The sequence below is a fragment of the Ursus americanus genome, chromosome 6 (genome assembly GCF_024610735.1).
Source record: "Ursus americanus isolate L20-20 chromosome 6, mUrsAme1.1.p, whole genome shotgun sequence".
NCBI classification, from domain to species: Eukaryota; Metazoa; Chordata; class Mammalia; order Carnivora; family Ursidae; genus Ursus; species Ursus americanus.
In genome coordinates this window covers 38,224,730-38,243,766 of record NC_142132.1, presented here as the reverse complement: position 1 = coordinate 38,243,766, position 19,037 = coordinate 38,224,730, and positions in this window count along the sequence as shown.

Here is a 19,037-nt window from a genome sequence, read left to right as displayed (position 1 = left end):
GAATAAAGAGGCAGGGTGACAGGCAAGAGGAAGTTTATTTATTTATTTTTGCTTACTTGGTGTGTCAACTGGCTCTAAGAGCCAAAAGCAGAAGTGGCTTCAGAGTTAGTTAGTGGTAATTGTGATAGAGCATTATCAGGGAATTCTCCAGGGCTGCATGGGACCCTTGTCATCCCTGAACACCATGAGTAAGGAGCTACCACACAGAAATTTTCTGTGCACTTGGGTTTACAATAAGAAGTAACAAATTCATTTCCTAGCCTACCAGTGATGCCAGTGGGGATAAATTAACAGATAATCAATTCTTCAGGGAATATTTTTTAATTGTTTAGTTCAACTTGAAAATACTTTTCTGTGAAACTTACATGCTTGTGGGAAATCATAAAATATTGCCATCATTACCTTGTTGATACTCTAATTAATGCAGGAAAATAGTTTTCAGGCATTTCCCCTCCCAAAACCTCAGCGAGTCTGCCCTTTGAATACAGAATGGGACTAGGCAAAGCACTTACAATACAAAAGGTATGCAAGTAATTTATTAATACAGTGACTGAGTATTGGGCTTTGACTGGCAAAGAAGGAAAGTGAGTCGAGACCAGAAGGTGTTCAAAACCTAGAGGTCCAAGATTGGATGTAGGTGATATACAAAAATAAAGAAGTAATTAAATAATGGTAGAAACTAGTTTCAGTCACGTTGGGTAAACATGTTCTACCTTGTCTCCCTCATTGAAAATGAATATGAAACAGAATGGGTGGGGCAGCCATGAGAGGATTCTGCACTGTGAATCAAGCAGGAGCATTGGAAAGAAGTGCCACCAAGTCAGTGGTGTGTTCACCATGTTTTCTGTCCTCTGGTTCTCCTGCTTCTTGGTCCAGTCACAAAAGTGAGCAGCAGAGAAGAGTAACTAAGACCCCATGCTTCTGGCTACAGAGCTTAAAAGAGGCACTTCAGGGACATGAGATATATAGGGGAGATTATAATGAGAAGGAACTGGAGGAAAGAGATCCCATTAATTTGCTCAATAACTCAAAGATGTACTCCCAAACTATGCATGACTGCATCTGATCTTAGCATAATCAAGACTTTGAAAACTGAATTACCGAAAGATTCCTGGCCCGACCCAGACTGCCACTGGGTGGTGCACATGTGAGACAGATCTGAATAGCTTTGCAAAGGTTTTGAAAACTACACTGACATTGAAACTGCAGCCTATAGGAGATGGGAGGGAACGTACGGCCTGAACCGAATCAGGTCCATTACTTGCCAAAATAAAGAAATCAACATTTTCAAAAGGATGGTTAAAAAGGCTCAGAGTCTGAAAACCTGCTATCCCACTTCAAATTTACTCAGCAAATGAAGAACCAGGAAAATCTTGATTCTCTTGGGAAAAGATAGTCAAGATACAGCAACTCTTGCATGACAAAGATGTTGAAATTATCTGACAAAGACTTTAAATCAATTATTTAAAAATATTCTAACAAGCAATTACAAGCACTTGTAAAATGAATGGAAACATAGGACTCTGCAATGATGTTTAAAGAAGAAGCCAATGGAAGTATCAGAACTGAAAAATACAGTGACTAAAAGTAACATTCACTGACTGAGCTCAAGAGCCTAAGTGGTGATGACATAAAATTGTCCGTGAAAGTGAAAATAGATCAGTAAATATGATCACACCTGGAAAAGAAAGACAAAAAAAAAAGGCTTAAAACCAATGAAGAGAATCCCAGGGACCCGTGGAAGAATAAAAGGTAAACCTTCTTGTCATCAGAAGGATAAGCACAAAGTGTTCAGTGCTGAAAAAGGTATTTCAAGAGATAATGGCTGAAAACTTCCTAACTTTAGCAAACCACATAAACCCACAGATTCAAGAAGCTGAAAAAACCCTAAACAATATAAATCCAAAGAAGTTTCATGCTCAGACCAAACATAGTTGAAAGCTAAAGACAAAAAAATAGTCGAATCAACCAGAAAAATAAAGGTGTATTAGCCGTAAGGGAAGAAATATTTGAATGACTGCAGATTTCTAACCAGAAACTACAGAAGGACGTTGCATGAGTTTTCAATGAAAGAGAAGAGCTAGTGTCAACTTGAAATTTTACATTTAGCCAAAAGCACCTTAAGAAATGAAGGTAAAGCGAGGGTGTTTTGAGATGAAGGAAAACTAAGAGAATTGTTCTCACCAGAGCTGCTATAAAAGAATTGCTAAATGATGTTCTTTATTATTATTGTTGTTGTTCTTATTTTATTTATTTTTATTTTTTAATTTAATTAATTTTTTATTTTTTATTTTATTGTTTTAGCTAAAGAAAGTATTTAAAGGCAGAGGGGAATGATACCAGAAAAAAAAAAAATTACGTTGGGGATAACGAGAAAGAGAAATGGTAAATATCTTGGTACATATTCTGCTTTTGAGTTCTTGAAAAATACATTTGATGGTTGAAAGGAAAAATGGTGACATTATGTGCAGAGATTTTTCAGTGTATCCCGATATAATATAGAAGATAATTATAACATAAAGAGGAGGAGGGTACAGGGATCCATGTGGTTGAAAGATTTCTAAATTCTACTTAAATGATAAAGTGTTAATTCTATTTGGACTATGGAAAGTTCAGTATGGAAATTGTAATTTTCCTAGTAACCAGCTAAAGAAATCAATGCCAATAGATATTATTTTTTAAAATCTAATGAATTAAAATGGAAGAATTGCAATAGTCTAGGAACTCAAATGAAGGCAGGATATGGAGATAAAAAAGAAGGAAAAACAGGAAAAAACACGTAAAACAAATTTAAAAAATGGTACACACAAATCTAAGGAAATCAATAATTGCATTAAGTGGAAATGACCTAAACTCACCCAACTAAAAGACAGAGATTGGCATAAGAAGTACTGTAAGATTCCACTTATGTGGGGTATCTAGAGTACTCAAACTCTTAGAAATATAAAGTAGAATGGTGGTTGACAGGGATGGGAGGAGGTGGAAAGGAGAGTTGTTTGATGGATACAGAGTTTGAATTTTGTAAGGTGAAAAGGCTCGAGAGATCTGTTACACAGCAATGTGGATATATTTATTGCTACTGTATTCTACACTGAAAAATGGTTCAGATGGTAAATTTTATGTTATGTGCTTTTTACTACAATAAAAAGGCAGAGACTGTTAGATTAAAAACATAGAAATGAACAAATAAAACATGACCAAACTAAATGTGGTTTATAAGAAACTAATTTGAGATACAATGATATAGGTAGTTACAATTAAAAGGATGGAAAATGACGTAGCATGCAAATGCTGATCAAAATAATGTTAGAGTAGCTGTATTAATATAAGACAAATACACTTCAGAGGAAAGATAATTATGAAGATTTAAAGGGAAAGATAACATAATGATAAAATTGTCAATTCATGGGAGAAGTTAAGATGGTAGAGGAGTAGGAGGACCCTGAGCTTGTCTTGTCCCTCAAACACAGCTACATACTTATCAAATTATTCTGAACACCCAAGAAGTCAGTCAGAGGTCTGAGAGAACAAAACCTGGAAGTCTATTAGTAGAAAACCTTTTGGAAGGTAGGAGGTGTGGAAGTTCATTTGGGGAAGACATGGCTGTGGAGGTAGCGGTGGGGAGGGAGCCTGCCTACGGAGGCTACTGCAAAGTATTAGAAGTGGTGTAGCACAAAATCTGAACTTTTAAAAGTTCACCACCATGGGGATTGTGCCTGGATTAAAGGTGCTCAGGTGGCAAAAGGGGTCGGGGTGACAGGTGGTCTGAAAATCCCCAGGGTCACAGGAAGAAAGGGTGGCACCAAGGTGCGGCACTGTTCCCACGCATAGGATCTGGGAAGCTAGTAGAGAGCAGCAGATCATGGTGTCAGCTTTCTGCTCTAAACTGCAAACGTTTTCTAGGATAGGCCAGCAGGCATGGTGAGGCCCTCCCTTGGAGGAACACTGGGAGTCTGTGCTGTAGGCATACCTGAAATTTGGAGTTTTGAGAAACTTGGCTACACACCTGAGATAACAAGGCCAGGGCACTGACAGGGTGAAGACCGTATTCAGATGGAAACTGAGGATACAAATTGGGCAATTGATTGCTCTTCTGTGAGGGCTCACTCAAATGGGGCAGAAATCTTTCAGCTCTGAGGTTAGAGAGCAGGGGACAGCCATTATCATCCAGCCCATCAGTGATAAAGACTTTAGGGAGAAAACAGCACCACCTAGTGGAGGCTGGAGCTGTGTATATCATGAGTGCCCCACCCTGCCAAGCATTTCCACTGAAACAAGTCATCCTAAGAATCAGCTCAGTAGGCCTCTCCCGCAGAGGACCAGCAGAAACAACTAAAACTACTAGCTCACACCAAATTTATTGATCAGAGTGCTACAGAGCTTCAGCTCTAGAGGATTTAGGATTGAGCTGCCTTTTTACTTTTATTCTTTATTTTTCTTTTTTTTTTCATTTATTTTCTTATATTTCCCATTCCTTTTTTAAATTTTTATTAATTTTTAAATATATATATATACACATATATATACACACATATATGTGTGTATATACCCTTTCATATGTATTTTTATATATATGTGTGTGTGTGTGTGTGTGTGTGTGTGTGTGTGTGTATATATACACTTTTCATATGTATTTTCAATTTCTTTTTTGGTCTATTTTCCTTTTAATTTATTTTATTTTGGGATCTAGATTCTTTTAACAAGCACACCAAAACACACCCAGGATCTATTTTTCTTTTGTTTTGGTTTACTTTTTGGTTTTCTTTTGTTGTGTTTTTTTTCCCCCTTGTTTTTTCTTCGTTTCTGTTTTCTGTTTGTTCATTGTTTTTGTTTTGTTTTTATGTTCTTTTTCCTCTTTCTCCTTTTCTTTTCTGGACAAAATGACAAGATCGAGGAATTCACCCCAAAAGAACGCACATGAGGTAGAACTCTTGGCCAGGGATTTAATCAATACAGAGAAAAGTAAAATGTCTGACCTAGAATTTAAAACAATGATTATAAGGATACTAGCCAGGCTTGAAAAAAGCATAGGAGACACTAGAACATCTTTTACTACACAGATAAAGAACAAAAATCTAGTCAGACTAAAATTTAAAATGCTATAACCAAGATGCAAATACAAATGGAGGCCATAAAAACAAGGATGTGTGAAGCAGAGGAGTGAATTAGTGATATACAAGATAAAATAATGGAAAATAATGAAGCTGAAAAGAAGAGGGAAAGAAAGCTAATGGACCATGAAAGTAGGCTTAGAGAACTCAGTGACATAGTAAAACATACTAACATTCATATCATAGGAGTCTCAAAATATGAAAAGTAAGATAAAGGGGCAGAAGTTTATTCAAACAAATTATGTCTGAAAACTTTCCTAATCTGGGGTAGGGCACAGACATGAAAATTCAAGTACTGAGAACTCCCATTTAATTCAGCAAAAGTGGGCCATCACCAAGGCATATCATAGTCAAATTCACAAAATACACAGACAAGGTAAGAATCTTGAAGGCAACAAGAGAAAAAAAGTCCTTAGTCTACAAGGGAAGACAGATGAGGTTTGCAGCGGAGCAGAAAGGAGTGGAAGGAAATATTCAGCACACTGAATGAGAAAAATTTGCAGCCAAGAATTCTTTATCTAGTCAGGGTGTCATTCAAAATAGAAGGGCAAAACAAAGAAACAAACAAACAAAAAAACAATAAAAAAAGGAAAATAGAAGGACAAATAAAGAGTTTTCCAGAAAAAGAAAAACTAAAGGAGTTCGTGACCACTAAACCAGCCTTGCAAGAAATTTAAGAGGGACTCTTTGAGTGCAGAAAAAAAGACCAAAAGCAACAAAAACTAGAAAGAATCAAAGAACATCTCCAGAAACACCAACTCTACAGGTAACACAATAACAATAAATCCATATCTCTTAGTAATCACTGTGAATGTAAATGGACTAAATGTGCCATTCAAAACACATAGGGTATGAGAATGGATAAAAAAAAATTAAAATCCATCTATATGATGACTACAGGAGACTCATTTTAGACCTCAAGATATCTACAGATTGAAAGTGAGGGGATGAAGAGCCATCTGTCAGGCTAATGGATGTCAAAAGAAAGCCAGAGTTGCCAAACTTAAATCAGACAAAGGAGATTTTAAAACAGACGATAACAAGAGGTGAAGAATGGCATTATACCATAATTAAGGGGTCTATCCCTTAAGAATATCTAACAATTGTAAATATTTACGCCCCCAACTTGGGAGCACTGAAATACACAAATCAATTAATAACAAACATAAACTCATTAATGATAATACAATAATAGGAGACTTTAGGGGGATTCAGATAGGCCGGTGGTGGGTATTAAGGACGGCACATATTGCATGGAGTACTGGGTGTTATACAAAAATAATGAATCATGGAACACCACATCAAAAACTAAGGATGTACTGTATGGTGACTAACATAACATAATAAAAAATTATTATTAAAAAAAGTAAAGGGTGACAATAAAGGAAGTAAACTTCTGACTCAAGGATAGAAAAAGAACAAGATAAGTTGAAGATAAAGAACAAAAGAGTGAATATAAATAAAAAGTTAACTTTGAGTTTGAATTGTGTAAGTGCATTACAGTTCAAATAAAATAAATTAAAAAAAAAGAATAGGGGACTTTAACACCCCATTTAAGCAATGGACAAATCATCTAAGCAGAAAACCAACAAGGAAACAATGGCTTTGAATGGCACACTTAACCAGATGGACCTAACAGATATATTCAGATCATTTCAGTCTAAAGCAGCAGAATACACATTCTTCTTGAGTACACATATAACATTCTGTACAAGAGATCACATGCTGGGTTGCAAATCACCCCTCATGACGTGCAAAAATATCGAGACCATACCATGCATATTCTCAGATCACAACTCTATGCAACTGAAAGTCAACCACAAGAAGAAAATTGGAAAGACCTCATATACATGGAGCTTAAAGAACATCCTACTAGAGAAGGAGTGAGTGAACCAGGAAATTAAAAAAGAATTTAAAAAAATACATGGAAGCAAATGAAAATGAAAGCACAACATCCCAAAACCTTTGGGATGCACCAAAAGATGTCCTAAGAGGGAAGTATACTGCAGTGCAGGCCTACCTCAAGAAACAAGAAAAGTCTAAAATACACAATCTAACCTTACCCCTAAAGGAGGTAGAAAAGGTAACAGAAAAAAAAAAAAAAGACTAAAGCCAGCAGAAGAAGGGAAATAATAGATTAGAGCAGAAATAAATGATATAGAAACAAACAAAGAAAAACCCCCCAATAGAACAGATTAACAAAACTCAGAGCTGGTCTTTCATAAGAATAAAATAGATAACCCAAGTTGGACTTATCAAAAAGAAAAGAGAAAGGACCCAAATAGATAAAATCACAAAGGATAGAGGAGAGATCACAACCAACACCACAGAAATACAAACCATTATAAGAGAATACTATGAAAAGTTATATACCAACAAACTGGGCAAACTGGAAAAAGTGGACACCTTCCTAGAAACTTGCAGACTACCCAATTGAAACAGGAAGAAATAGAAAATTTGAACAGACCCATAACAAGCCAAGAAATGGAATCTGTAATGAAAAATTTCCCAATAAACAAAAGTCCTGGGCTGGTTGGCTTCCCAGGGGAATTCTAGCAGATTTTTAAAGAAGAGTTAATACCTCTTCTTCTGAAGTTGTTCCAAAAATAGAAATGGAAGGAAAACTTCCAAACTCATTCTAAGAAGCCAGGATTACCTCGATTCTAAAAGCAGACAAAGACCTCAGTAAAAAGGAGAATTAAAGACTTATTATCCCTGGTGAATATGGATTCAAAAATTCTCAATGATACACTAGCAAATTGGATTGAACAGTATATTAAAAGAAGTATTCCCCAAGATCGAGTGGGATTTATTCCTGGGCTGCAGGGCTGGTTGAATATTCCCAAATCAATCAATAGGATACACCTTTTTAATAAAAGAAAGGATAAGAACCAAAATTCCTGTCAATAGATGCCAAAAAAGCATTTGAAAAAATACAGCATCCTGTCCTGTTAAAAACCCTCAACAAGGTAGGGATAGATGGAATATACCTCAACATCATAAAGGCCATATACAAAGACCCACAGCCAATATCACCCTCAATGGTGAAAAACAGAGCCTTTTCCCCACAATCAGATATAAGAGAATAATGTCCACTCTCACCATTACTATTTAACATAGTACTGGAAGTCTTAGCCTCAGCAATCAGACAAGAAAGAGGAATAAAATGCATCCAAACTGGCAAGGAGGAAGTCAGACTTTCACTATTTGCAGATAACATGATACTCTATGTAGAAAATCTGAAAACCTCCACCCAAAATTTGCTAGAACTCATGTATGAATTCAGCATGGGATATAAAATCAGTGTGCAGAAATCTGTTGCATTTCTATACACAAATAATGGAACAGCAGAAAAAGAAGTCAAGGAATTGATCCCTTTGCAATTGCACCAAAACCAATAAGATATCTAGAAATCAATCTAACTAAAGAAGTAAAAGAGCTATACTCTGAAAACTGTAACACATTTATGAAAGAAACTGAAGAGGACACAAAGAAATAGAAAAGCACTCATTCTCATGGATTAGAAGAACAAACATTGTCAAAATATCTGTATTACCCAAAGCAATCTACATATGAAATACAATCCCCATCAAAATACCACCAGCATTTTGCAAAGAGCTAGAACAATCAATCCTAAAAGTTGTGTGGAATCACAAAAGACCCTAAAGAGCCAAAGCAATTCTGAAAAGAAAAACAACTGGAGGCATCATGATTCCGGATTTCAAGTATATTACACATGTGTAGTCATCAAGACGGTATGCTACTGGCACAAAAGCAGACATATAGATCAATGGAACATAATAGGGAACCCAGAAATGGACCCACAACTACGTGGTCAACTAATCTTTGACAAAGCAGGAAAGAACATCCAATGGGAAAAAGATAATCTCTTCATCAAATGGTGTTTGAAAACTAGGTGACAACATGCAGAAGAATGAAACTGGACCACTTACTTACACCATACACAAAAATAAATTCAATATGGATGAAAGACCTGAAAGTGAGATAGGAAACCATCAAGGTCTTAGAGGAGAACACAGGCAGAAACCTCTTTGACCTCAGCTGTAGCAACATCTCGCTAGACACGTCACCATAGGTAAGGGGAAAAAAAGCAAAAACAAACTATTGGGACTTCATCAAGATAAAAGGCTTCTGCATAGCAAAGGAACCAATCAACAAAACCAAAAGGCAGCCTACAGAATGGGAGAAGATACTTGTAAACAACATATCTGATAAAGGGTTAGTATCCAAAATGTACAAAGAACTTATCAAACTCAACCCTTCAAAAATAAATAACCCAGTTAAGAAATGGGCAGAAACCATGAATAGACACTTTTCAAAAAAGATATCCGGATGGCTAACAGACATATGAAAAGATGCTCAACATTAGTCATCATCAGAGAAATACAAATCAAAACCATGATGAGATACCATCTCACACCAATCAGGATGGCTAAAATTAACAACACAAGAAACAACAGATGTAGGAGAGGATGCAGAGATAGGGGAACCCTCTTGTGCCGTTGGTGGGAATACAAACTGGAGCAGCCACTCTGGAGGACAGTATGGAGGTTCCTCAAAAAGTTAAAAATAGAACTACTATATGGCCCAGCAATTGTACTGCTAGATATTTACCTAAAGGATACAAAAACACAGATGGGATATATGCACCCTGATGTTTATAGCTGTCTTATCAACAATAGCCAAACTATGGAGAGAGCGCAAATGTCCATCAACAGATGAATGGATAAAGAAGAAGTGGTATATATATATTATGGAATATTAATCACCTATCAAAAAGAATGAAATCTTGCCATTTGCAACAACATGAATGGAGCTGGAATGTATTATGCTAATTGAATTAAGCTAGTCAGAGAAAGACAAATATCATATGATCCCACTCATATATGGAATTTAAGAATGAAAACAAATGAACATATGGGAAGGGAGAAGAGAAGAACAGGAGAGAGGAGAAAAAAGCCATAAGAGACTCTTAATGATAAACAACAAACTGAGGGTTGATGGAGGGAGGTGGGTGGGAGATGCTCTAGATGGGTGATGGGTACTAAGGAGGTTACTTGTGATGAGCATTGGGTATTGTATGTAAGTGATGGATCACTGAATTCTACTCCAGAAACCAATGTTGCACTGTATGTTAACTACCTAAAATTTAAATAATAAATAAATAAAAATTTAAAAATAAAACAAAGGGTATAACAAAGAAGGAAATAACAAAGACAATAAAAGGATCCATCTAACAAGAGAATGGAACCCTTACTAGTATGCATGGACTCAACATAGGAGCACCTAATTATATAAATCAAATATTAACAGATGCAAAAGGAGAAATATTATTACAATAATAGTAGAGGACTTTAACAGGCCACATAACATCAATGGATAAATCATCCAGACAAATAATTAATAAGGAAACATTGTCCTTGAACAACACATTATACTAGATGGACTTAATAGATATATACAGGATATTCCATCACAAATCTCTAAAATACACCTTCTTCTCAATTGCGCATGGAATATTCTCCAGTAGAAATCACATGTTAGGTCACACACAAAAATTGTCAATTCACCAAGAAGGTGCAAAATTCCTAAATATATGTGTACCTCACAAAAGAACTTCAAAATGCTTGGGACAAAACAGGGAGAATTGAGGAGAAATAAATAAATCCACAAATATAACTGGAGACTTTAAAACCTCTATCAGTAATGGATTCAACTGGGGGAAAGAAAATCAGTATGTGGATGAACTGAACAGCACACTTATCTAAATAGATATAATTGACACAGAATGCTTTACAGAACAATAGCAGAATCTACATGACTTTCAAGAGGACATGAGCATTCGTCAATAAAGACTTTTTCATGCATCATAAGATAAAATTTAAACAAATTTATAATAATTTAAATTGTACAAATTACATGTATTCTCTGACCATATTTGTGTTAAACTAGAAATTTATTTTTTAATATTTTTATTATATTAGTCACCATACAGTACATCCCTAGTTTTTGATGTATAGTTCCATGATTCATTACTTGCGTATAACACCCAGTGCACCATGCAATACGTGCCCTCCTTAATACCCATCACCAGCCTATCCCATCCCCCACCACCTGAAGCCCTCAGTTTGTTTCCCAGAGTCCATAGTCTCTCGTGGTTCATTCTCCCTTCTGTTTACCCGCCCTTTCTTCTTCCCTTTCTTCTCCTGCCGATCTTCCTACTTTTATAACAAAGATAACCAGAAAATTTTCAGGTACTTTGAAATTAAATAATGTATTTCAAAAACTTTCTTGGACAAAAAGAATTTATTTATTTCAATCTATTATGTATTTATTACCAATAAGACGTATGAAGGAAAATATTTTCATATTTTGAACTGAATGAAAAATGAAAACATAACATCAAAATTTGTGGGATGGAGCTAAAGCAGTGTTTCCAGGGAAATTTAGAGTGTTACATGATTATAAGTGAGTCGCAAGTCTTGCCCATACTCAGTGGAAGGATATTACACAAGAGTGAATACTAGGAGGTGGGGATAATTGGAAACCACCTGAGAGTTTATATGCCATGCCACCTTTATAAGATTTCCATTGGAACAGAATTAGAAAGTTAGTCCAAAGTAAATCTGTCCTTAGAGAAGGAGAATGGATTTTGTTAGTCCTTTACTCACAAAGTGTTTAGAGAAAAAGTGGCTAATCTCTCCTTTCCCCTCCCATCTCCTCTGTTTCCATCCCAACACAGTCCCTTCATGCAGCCACTGTTAGTGGTGGAGTTTGTAGCCTTCCTTAAATACTCATGTGCTTAAATACTTATGTATTAACAATACTTAAGTCTGCTTAATGGGTATTTTCTTTTTATAAAAGTCTGAGCTAGTTGATTACATTAATTTTAAAGATATTATTTATTTGAGAGAGAGTACGAGATGGGGGGGTCAGAGGGAGAAGCAGACTCCCCACTGAGCAGGGAGTCTGATATGGGCTCAATCCTGGGACCCCAGAATCATGACCTGAGCCAAAGGCAAACACTTTAACAAACTGAGCATCCCAGGTGGCTGGCCCATATTGATTACATTAATTTTAAATTTGCTTTATTGTCTTAAACTTTTTATTTAACTTTTCACTTTGAAATAACTTCAGAGTAACCAAAAAAAGTTGCAAACTGAACACAAGCAATTCTCATATACCCTTCATACAGCTTCTGAAAGGATTAACATATAACTAGAAAGCAGGAAATTAACATTTTATTTTCAGATCTTAGTCATATTTTGTCAGATGTCCTACTAAATGTCCTTCTGCTGGTCCAAGATCTAATCCAGGGCATGTGTTTTATCTGTGCATAGTTTCTTGCTTCCTAGACCTTCTCTGATCTGGGATAGTTTCTTCCATATTTCATTGCCTTTCATGATTTTGATATTCTTGTAGGGTGCTATTTATTCTATACAATGATGCTCAATATGGAGTTAGCTTGTGCGTTTTTGTCAAAAATACTATAGAAAGATATTGTGCCTTTCTCAGGCATATAATGTCACATTCTTATTACTAGTCATGTTAGTTTACTGTCAGTGATAGGTAATCACTTGGTTAAAGTGGTGTCTGTTTAAAATCAGTAAAGTAACTATTTTTCCCATTGTAATTAGTGCCTTATTAGAAGATGCTCTGAGGCTATGTAAATATTCCATCCTTATACTTTTGCCTACTCATTTAGTATCCAGTAAAGATTCTTGCCTGAAACAATTTTTACTGTGGTATTTTTCAAATGGTGATGTTCTATTTCCATCATTCCATCCACACTTAAGAGAATACTAGTGTAAGGAAGTGGTTTTCCTTCCTACTATCTGTTTATTAATTCAACTCTTTATCCATATCAGCATGGATGGACTCATGGGTATTTGTTTTATTTAATGGTCTATATCTCTTCGTACCACTGTTCCTTGTGTTGCTCAAATTGTTCCATATATGGCCACTGGGAGCCCCGTCAGGTTAGCTCCTGTGCCTTTTGACATGTCTGCATTATTCTGGGGGCACCTCCGAACATCATAAAGGAGCTCCAAGCTCATCTTGATCTTTCTTGTAGCAACACTGTAATCAGCCATTTTCGAAAGAGCTCTGGTTCCCTTTATTGGGTTGACTTGGGCCATTTCAGCACAATCACAATTGATGTGTGTCCCCATTGGTCATCTGAAGCTCTCTCTTTTTTTTATAATTTTTATTTTGTTATATTAGTCACCATACAGTACATCCCCAGTTTTTGATGCAATGTTCCATGATTCATTATTTGGATATAACACCCAGTGCACCATGCAATATGTGCCCTCCTTAATACCCATCACCGGCCTATCCCAATCCCCCACGCCTCTCCCCTCTGAAGCCCTCAGTTTGTTTCCAAGAGTCCACAGTCTCTCATGATTCATTCCCCCTTCTGTTTACCCCCCCTTTCTTCTTCCCTTCCTTCTCCTACCGATCTTCCTATTTCTTATGTTCCATAAATGAGTGAAACCATATGATAATTGTCTTTCTCTGCTTGACTTATTTCACCTAGCATAATCTCCTCCAGTCCCATCCATGTTGCTGCAAATATTGTGAAATCGTTCCTTTTGATGGCTGAGTAATATTCCATTGTATGTATGGACCACATCTTCTTAATCCAGTCATCTGTTGAAGGGAATCTCAGCTCCTTCCACAATTTAGCTATGGTGGACAATGCTGCTATGAACATTGGGGTGCATATGGCCCTCCTCTTCACTACATCTGTATCTTTGGGGTAAATCTGTTTGCAAAAGAATGAAGCTTGACCACTCTCTCACACCATTCACAAAGATAAACTCCAAATGGATGAAAGACCTCAAAGTGTGACAGGAATCCATCAAAATCCTAGAGGACAACATAGGCTGCGACCTCTTTGACATTGGCCACAGCAACTTTTTTCATGACACATCTCCAAAGGCAAGAGAAACAAAAGAAAACATGAACTTGTGGGACGTCATCAAGATAAAAAGCTTCTGCACAGCCAAGGAAACAGTCAAAAAACTAAGAGGCAGCCCATGAAATGGGAGAAGATATTTGCAAATGACACTACAGATAAAAGATTAGTATCCAAGATCTACAAAGAACTTCTCAAACTCAATGCACAGAAAACAAATAATCAAATCAAAAAATGGGCAGAGGATATGAACAGACACTTTTCTAATGATGACATACAAATGGCTAACAGACACATGAAAACATGTCAAAATCTGAAGCTTCCAATTCTTTAATAGAGTTTCTTACCACTGAATCTAGCTGCATTTATTTTGTTTTCCTAGGACTGGTGTTGTAAGTCCTCATGCACTCCCACATGCTTTATTGGATTACTTAGTTTTTGAAAATTATAAATAGGTAGGAATTTGTGATAGAAACTCTCCTGGGAGGAGTATTGCTTTTCCCTACCATCATTTCCAGAACCAAGTTCTGACGTTCTCTTTCCTTTTTCTTGCCTATTTTGTTTTACCCTAGCTTGAATGTTAAAAGGGAAGCTTTTTTGCACCCTCAGTGATAGAGATTTTCTTACTCACCATTCCGCTGGCTTTGGAGAAGATGCTGTTAGGCCAGTTTTTGCTTTTGATTATTGCTGTAACAATAAACTCTTCCTCTAAAAAACGCTCTGTGGGAAGATTCTGTCTTGTCTGTTTAGAAGAGAGAGCACTTTAACATAAGAGTTCTTCATTCTTAGTTTTCTGACTCTAGAGCTAATGATTTCTAGGCTATTAACTGTATAGTTTTGAAATCAAAAGCCTGACACACCATTTCATGAGGACCCCTGGATGTTGTCTATCAAGACTTGCTCTTTTTTTTGTGCCACAAAGAGTCTCTCTGGGCCCACATCGAACCTTCTTTAAGCAAAACTCATATGTATTCTCACTATAATCATAATTCTTGTGCTTAAATTCTAAAAGAGCACAATTTCACTAAGCATGATTTAGAACTGCAAAGGCTATTTATGGGGAACTTTTCAAATGGCAAAGACAAAGCATTTTAGAGTAGCTTCTGGAAAGAAGGAAACATACCAAATATTCAGAAGGCAGTTTTTTGGATTGGTATGCTGAGGGCTCAAAACAAAATTTTGATTCCATTACAGCCATCCTCAAAAATTCTCTGGGAAAACCTAAAGTTAAGAACACACTTCATTCGCTTCATCATATGCTGGTCCTCACTCTGGCTTGTTATGTTCTACCTGCTGTGATTTCACAATGCAGACTACTTTCCTCAGGGTTTTACCCAGAAGACTATTGATTTAATGGGTCATTCCTCACTTCAGATGTCCAGAAGGTAAATCGGTGGAAGATGAATATAAGCTGAGTCATATTAGAGCCATAATAATGGACTTCCAAAACCACAGAAAAACCAAAGCATGGCTATGGGATGTTGAATTGTATTAGTCATTTACTGGCCAGGGATTTTAGATCTGGACCACTTAATCTTTCTCGGATAAAGACAAAATTTATTTTGAAAACTGTCATGTGGGAAAGTTAAAATGATTTTTAAAATTCCATCATGGAAAACACCTAACAAGGCCTAGAAAGAGCAAGAAAGGAAAAGTAGGTCATTTTGAATAGCTACTGTTATAAACAACAAAGGAGACAACTCTAGAGAAGATTCTAGAATTCTGTTTCAAGAAACTTTAAACGATATTCTTGGGTGGACTCCATGCTAATGTGGAAGAATCCCTGTCCTCTCTTTGTATAAATGGTCTAAAACCTGAAATAGGGAACTTGGTCAGAAAATTGTATGAGAAATTGTAGATCTGGGAATCTCCAATATGTGGCTGAACATTTTCAGATGGACTTAGAAAAACTAATAAGCTTAGGGCCAACAATAAACTTATGCCGTTGAGATAAAACAAAAAGATCCTTGAAAAAGAAATTAAATTGAAAGGCCCTCTATCATCTAAGAACTATAGAACTATTAATGAGGACATGTGCAGCTATATAAACAAAACGGTAATGGGAAAAGTCAATGTACTACTTTATCTATTTATCTATCTATCTATCTATCTATCTATCTATCTATCTATGTGCTTTCAGTGGCTGCCCAAAGGATTCCACATCTTGGAATGTCTGTAGTCTTTGGTTCTTCATCAATGACACAGTGTTTTGTTTTGTTTTTCTTAAGTTTTTATTTAAATTCTAGTTAGTTAACATACAGTGTACCATTAGTTTCAGGTGTACGATTTAGTGATTTAACATTAAATACAATACCCAGTGCTCATCACAAGTGTGCTCCTTAATCCCCATCACCTGTTTAACCTGTTGCCCCACCCACTTCCTCCTTGGTAACCATAAGTTTGCTCTCTAGTTAAGTGAATGTTCTCTCTCCTCTTCTCTCTTTCTGTATGTGAAGCTTTTTATTTTGATGTAGTCCCAATAGTTTATTTTTGCTGTTGTTTCATTTCCCTCAGGAGACATACCTCCTAATAATAAGGAGACATGATAAGGAGTTGCTCTGGCCGATGTCAAAAAGGTTATGGTCTGTGTTCTCTTCAAAGATTCTTATGGTTCCGTATCTCCCATTTAGATCTTTTATCCATTTTGGATTCATTTTTGTGTATGGTGTGAGAATGTGGACTAGTTTAATTCTTCTGCAAGTTGCTGTCCGATTTTCCCAACAGCATTTGTTGAAGAGACTGTATTTTTTCTATTGGATATTCCTTCCTGTTTGGCCAAGATTAGTTGACCATGTAGTTGCGGGTTCATGTCTGGTTTTCTATTCTTTTCCATTGATCTATGGGTCTATTTTTGTGCCATCACCATACTGTTTTGATCACAATAGCTTTTTAATATAACCTGAAGTCTGGAATTATGATACCTTCTGCTTTGCTTTTCTTTTTCAAGGTTGTTTTGGCTCTTCAGGAGCTTTTGTGGTTCCATAAAATTTTAATGTTGTTTGACTTAGCTCTGTGAAAAATACTGTTGGCATTTAGATAGGGATTGTATTAAATATATAGATTGCTTTGGACAAGCTTCTGCACATGAAGGAAACAGTCAACAAACTAAAAGACAACCTATGGAATAGGAGAAGATATTTTGGGGGGCCTGGGTGGCTCAGTTGGTTAAGCAACTGCCTTCAGCTTAGGTCATGATACTGGAGTCCCAGGATCAAGTCCCACATTGGGCTCCCTGCTCAGCAGGTAGTCTGCCTCTCCCTCGGACCCTCCCTGTTCTCATGCTCTCTCTCTCTCTCATTCTCTCTCCCTCAAACAAATAAATAAAAATCTTAAGATATTTGCAAATGAAATATCTGATAAAGAGTTAATATGTAAAATTTAAAAGAACTTAAAAAACTCAACATTCAGAAAATGATTAACCCAATTAAAAATGTACAGAAGATGTGGTAAACCATTTTCCAGAGATTACATACAGATGGCCAACAGACACATGAAAACATGATCAATATCATTCATTACTAGGGAAGTACAAATCAAAACTACAATGAGATACCACCTCACACCTCTCAGAATGACTAACAGCCACTATGCAGGAAACGTCAGTTTTTGGTAAAGATGTGGGGGAAGGGGTGCCTTCTTACACTGTCAGTGGGAATGTAAACTGTTGAAGCCACTCTTGGAAATGGTATGGAGGTTCCTGAAAAAGTTAGAAATAGAAGTACCTTATGATTCAGCAATTACACTACTAAGTATTTGCCTAAAGGATACAAAAACACTAATTCGAAGGAATACATGCACCCCAATATGTATAGCAGCATTATGTACAATAGCCAAATTATGGAAAGAGCCCAAATATCTATTGACTGCTGAATGGATAAAGAGGATGTGGCATAAATATATGCAATGGAATATTACTCAGCCATCAAAAAGAATGAACTCTTGCCATTTACAAGATGTGGATGGAGCTAAGGGTATTTTGCTAAGTGAAATGTCAGTCAGAGAAAGACAAATACCATGTGATTTCACTCATATGTGGCATTTAAGAAACAAAATGGAGCATAGGGGAAAAAAAGAGAGACAGAGAGGAAAACAAAGAAATAGACTTTTAACTATAGAGAACAAACTGATGGTTATCAGAGGGGGGTTGCTTGGAGGGATGGGTGAAGTAAGGGATGGGGATTAAGGAGTGCAGTTGTTGTGATGAGCTCTGGGTGTTGTATGTAAGTGTTGAATCACTAAATTGTACAGCTGAAACTAATATTACACTGTACATTAAATAACTGAAATTTAAATAAAGACTTAAAGAAAGTGAAAAAGATGGGCAGAGAAACTGAATAGACATTGTTCCAAATAGGACACACAAATGACCAACAGGTTCATGAAAAGATGCTTACCATCACTAATGCAAATGCAAACATCACTAACGGAAAATACAAGTAAAACCACAATGAGATATCACTTCTCACTTCTTTGGATGGCTATTACCAAAAACCCCACAAAGGATAAGAAGCGTTAGCAAGGATATGGAGAAAAAGGAACCCTTGTACATTACTGATGAAAATATAAATTGGCGCAGCCACTCTGGTAAACAATATAGTGTTTCCTGATACATTTCAAAATAGAAGTACCATTTGATCTAGGAACCCCACATCTGGGTATATAGCCAAGGGAATTGAAAGAAGGATCTCAAAGAGATATCTGTACCTGCATGTTCACTGCAGCAGTTTTCACACTTGCTACAATGTGGAAATAACCTAAAAGTCCATGTAAAGAAGAATGGATTAATAAAGTGTGGCATATATACATTATTGAATATCATCCAGCCTTGATAAAGAAGAAGATCCTGCCACTTGTAAGAACATGGATATACATAAAGGACATTATTCTAAGTAAAATAGGCCTGAAACAGAATGACAAACTCTGCATGATCTCACTTATTTGTGGAATCTAAACAAATACATGGAAGCAGAGTATAGAATGGTAGT